This window comes from Marmota flaviventris, chromosome 7 (genome assembly GCF_047511675.1).
Source record: "Marmota flaviventris isolate mMarFla1 chromosome 7, mMarFla1.hap1, whole genome shotgun sequence".
Taxonomy (NCBI): Eukaryota; Metazoa; Chordata; class Mammalia; order Rodentia; family Sciuridae; genus Marmota; species Marmota flaviventris.
The window spans coordinates 134,714,441-134,719,417 of NC_092504.1; the positions used below are offsets into that span (position 1 = coordinate 134,714,441).

Consider the following 4,977-nt stretch of genomic DNA (forward strand, 5'->3'; position numbering starts at 1 on the left):
CACATCCTCACCAGCACTTATTGTTGTTTGTATGCATAATAGCTGCCATTCTGACTGGAGTGAGATGAAATATTAGAGTGGTGTTGATTTGCATTTCTCTAATTGCTAGCGATGATGAACAGTTTTTCATATATATATAGATAGATAAATAGATAGATAGATTGTATATCATCTTCTGAGAAGTGTCTGTTCAGGTCTTTGGCCCACTTTGTGATTATATTTTTTTTTTTTTGATGCTTAGCTTGTTTGAGTTCTTTATATACCCTAGAAATTAGTGCTCAATCTGATGTGTGAGGGATAAAGATTTGCTCCCATGATGTAGGCTCTCTATTCACCTCACAGATTGTTCCTTTCGCTGAGAAGAAACTTTTTAGTTTGAGTCCATCTCATTTATTGATTCTTGATTTTAATTCTTTAGCCAAAGGAGGCTTATTAAGGAAGTTGGGGCCAAATCCCACATGATGGAGATTAAGGCCTATTTTTTCTTCAAATAGATACAGGGTCTCTGGTTTTATTTCTATATCCTTTATCCATTTTGAATTGAGTTTTGTGCATAGTGAGAGATAGGGGTTGAAATTCATTTTTTTTTTTTTTGCATATGGATTTCCAGTTTTCCCAGCACCATTTGTTGAAGAGGCTTTCTTTTCTCCAATGCATGTTTTTGGCACCATTGTCTAATATATATGCAGTATTCTTCAACATAAATAAAATGCCAATAATTTTAGTTATTTCCAAATATTTTTTTTCAAATCCAAAGCAATTCCAAATAATTTTATAATAATATTTTTAACTATATAACATTTCTTAAATATTTCTAGTGATATTAATAAAGCAGCAAATAATATTTTGAAAATGGGATAAAATAGCTCTGTCTACTATTTTGCAGGTAGATTATTTAGTTACTGTAACTAGTGTGGTTCTTTCTATTATTATTAAAGGAAAATGCATTTGACAAGTTTTACTTAGCACAATATATCTAAAAGGAAATCACAATGAAGTGAAGATTTAAGTCACAATCTCAGAATTTCATGGAAACACCAAGAACAAAATCCTAAAGTTTTGGTTATTGCAGCTCAAATTTTCGTTAACTTAAAAAAAAAATAATGCTTCTTACCAGTTGGTAAATAAAATTAGAAATAATAAACTTGTCAAATGTCTCCCTTTTAATTTTAGACACAGCTCCTATATTGATTTACAATAAAAAAAATGTGTTTCAATATGAATCTAACAGTGTTCAACGTAATGTGGTATAAGAGCAAATTTAGCATAATTCAACTGCTTTAACCTAAATATGCTTACTGTTTAAGTACATCCTACAATGTAACTAACTTGAGAAAAGCTGAACAGTGGTTATATGGTTTACCCAGCTTTGCTGTTACATTCTTGATGACTGTTAAAATATATTACATGTTACATCTTTCCAAAAAAATCCCAATTTCAACAAGCCATACGCTTGGATTGAAAAAGTTTTAAAATGACATTTTTTTTTCTTTAACATAGTTGCCACACATCTTCATGAACAGCAAACTTAACATCTGCTTCCCCAGTTAGTCTGCAATCAGATCAACCTCCATGTGTACTCGGACAGGTTGGAACATGGAAAACAAATTATAAATGTCATTCTCAGTAGTTCTGTAAGGTAACCTCCCCCGCTCCACATGTGTACACAATGCTCTGTTGTATTCTAGAAGGTAGAGCCACCATCCCTTTATCTGTGAACAGACATTCCTGGAAAATACTAATTGATCTCTCTTTCAAATCTATCTAACCCAAATCCATAGCCGTCTTTAATAGACATTATAATCATCTTAACCTCTACTATGAGCATCGCACCCCATCCTCTCAAAGCCAGCTCCCCTCTGCCATAATGACCTGGCACAAGACCTTAGGCATGACCATAAGCTTTGGTGGTTGGTCGTGATTATTTCCAGGGTCAGCTCAGCTGCTCTTAAATATTTCGGTATACCATGCTGTATTCTTTCCTTGTATCTCTTTGGAGCTTTTTCAGCTATTTCCTGTGATGCTAATTGCACAAAGGGCTCCTGCATACTCTTCTCATAGAAGTCCTCTGGAAATGTTATCCCATTTGGCACAATTTCCAACCCTCAGAATAACTGAACAATTTCTTCCTTGTTTCATCTAAAGAAGACTCCTCTAAGCCTGTGCTGTTTGGATTACTTTGTTTGACACCCAATCCATTTCAATATTGTTTGACTTTAATACTTCAGTTAATCAGAGACTCATAATTTCTGTCTTTTTCTAGGGCCAATTGACTTGATCTTCTGATACAAGTTCATCAAAAGTCTTCCCACTTGGTCTGTCTTCTCTGGTGTAGATGACAGTTACACTTTATTGACAGAGCAAGACCAAGGCAAACCCTGGGCCTTCACCATGAATCCTCCTCTACCTTTGGTGCTCAACATCATATCTCTTTGAGGATTATGGTGTAACATCGACCAGTAGGATTTTACATGACTAGTTGGTATGCCAGAGTCTCATTGATTATCAGAATTAACCAAACAAATTGGTAAGAACTAAGAACCACCATGTATTACCAATCACAGAATAAAAAAGACAGCTATATGTCAATCCTCTCCTTTTCCAGAGGTAGGTTTCTTCATCTAAAATAAGAAATAGAAATTTCAAAGCATATATTCAGCCTTAGCATACTGTAAAGGAAAGTAGCCTTTCAAATAAGTGCAGAATGAATAACTAACACGTTAAAAGCATCATTAAATTGTTATACAATATACTAGCACTTTTTTGATAAGCAATAGCAAAATTAAATAAAAACTTAAAAGATTATCCATACTAGTAAATAAAAATTATGAAAATAAAAATTAAAAAACAAACTTTCAAAGTTTACCAATTTCTAAAATATTATAAATGAAAATGTAAAACAATATTAAGCACTGTAAGAAAACAAGATGTTAACTGTGTAGCCTGTAGGCATGTATATTAGGACAATCCTCTAGAAGATTATTCCACAATGTGCATTAGAAACTTTAAAGCTTTTTATTACAATTATGGCAATTTATTTTATACTACAATAATGGATAATATAGTCATTTACCTTTCCACCTATTTTTTTAAATCACATTGGTCATTATACTTAAAAGATGAATGTGCCTGAAAAGACAAGTTTAAAAAAAATTGAAGCTTGATCCTAGGACAATCCATCATAAAATAATGTTATGTTACAAAAAGTCATAAAATCATTTAATAATACATGAATATGTGCAGTGTTTTATATGGAAAACTCTTAGATTACAAAACTGCATTCACTTTTTTAAAAACAAATCTATGCATTTAGATAGGCGTCAGTTAAAATAGAGTAAATGCATTTTTTTAGCCTCTTTATATAGTGAATAAATAAAATAACAAAGTAAAAGTTTATATAATGGTTGTTTTTTTTTTTAATTTGGAATGCAATTCTTTAGTTTCAGTAGATCCATTATAATGTCTACTTATATTTGAAATATTGTTGATAATTGTTATTCATGTGAAACATTTTCTTATCCATGACAAACATTCACTTATATTCACATAATATCATGAAAATAATAAACTACTTTTTTTTACTTAAGTGTTAATTAAACTTATGTTAATAAAAATGAGATTTCATGTGTCATTAAATCTGATTTTGGCATGGTGTGGGAAGACTTGTGATACATTTAAGTATTATTGCTAGACAAATATGCATGCTCAAAATAATCGCTTTAGCCATGAAGATTATAACAATAGAGACTGTAAACTGTGGATTAAAATGTTTTCAAAGCTGAAATATTGTCACAGAATTAGTGTTTCTTTGAGAAAAAAAAATTCAAAACGAGACTAGGAAAAATATAAAAACTTATTAGAGTATAAAAATATTATCATAATGTTACATGTCTTCTCTCCATTCTGTTATTCTTTATTTTCATTTTTCAGTTTGCATTTAGACACTGCATTCTCTTTCTATTATTTCTTGAACAAGGTGAAAGCATGCAGTAAGTGTGTGTGTGTGTGTGTGTGTGTGTGTGTTCAAGGTAGTAATTTAAGACTGTTCTGGGTAAAGAAATAACTGATCTGTAAAATAAGTGACCCAGATTACTGCAGGGATTCCTGCCTACAGCCATTAACCCTCACCTCCATAAAGCAAACCTAGGAGTAGAGAAAACTGCTCACAGCAGGCTGCCACCAACATTTACAATAGTGGGAAAGGATTTTAAATAGAAAGTTACAATGGATAAAATGAGGCTGAAAATGTGGGTCACAAAGCTTAAAACCAAATATTAACATTTAAGATTTTTTAAATAATAGCTGAAATCAAGTTTATGTAATGTTTGAAATCAAGTTTTAGCCTTACTATTCAATTTTTATTGATCCCCAAATATTTAGAATAACTACCTATTTACACATTTATAAGGTTCACCCAGAAGCAGCTTTGAAGGTGATGAACATAAAGTTGTGAAAGTAAATATGGTAGTTTAATGAGAAATAATCTACAGTGAAGTGCATTTATTAAGAAAACACTGGGGCATAGTCTGCACACATTAATGTACAAAACACACAAACTCATAAACATGCATCATTCATTACTTAACTGGTACAGACAGGAACTTCCCCCTTGACCACCGCACTTCAAAAGCTTATGACAGTTTAAAATCCTTGCTCATTTGCCAATCTCATAAATGATAGTTGCATTTCTTCCATTTGTAAGAATTAATTTGAGTTTCTCCATAATTGATATTTTCTGTGTTTAAATCAATATTAAAGAATGTAGTCATTTTTATTTTTCCTAAGAAAACACATTAAAGTTTACTATCATATTTATAGAGTTTTTTTCCTAAGTGTCTAAGACTCTGAGAAAGGAAGTCAACCCTTCTGTGAAGGCCACTGAACCAATTTATAAATGATCAGCAATCCAGCCATCCAAGAAATCTGAAAGTTCTGGTTTCATTTACTCACTGACTGAAAGGAGATAGAGCTTCCCAT

General features: G+C 31.7%; 1 pseudogene; it reads right to left on the bottom strand.

Annotated features, from left to right (window-relative positions):
• Positions 1-1,491: 1,491 nt before the first annotated feature.
• Positions 1,492-2,426, bottom strand: LOC114085401 (heterogeneous nuclear ribonucleoprotein H-like; annotated as a pseudogene).
• Positions 2,427-4,977: the final 2,551 nt, after the last annotated feature.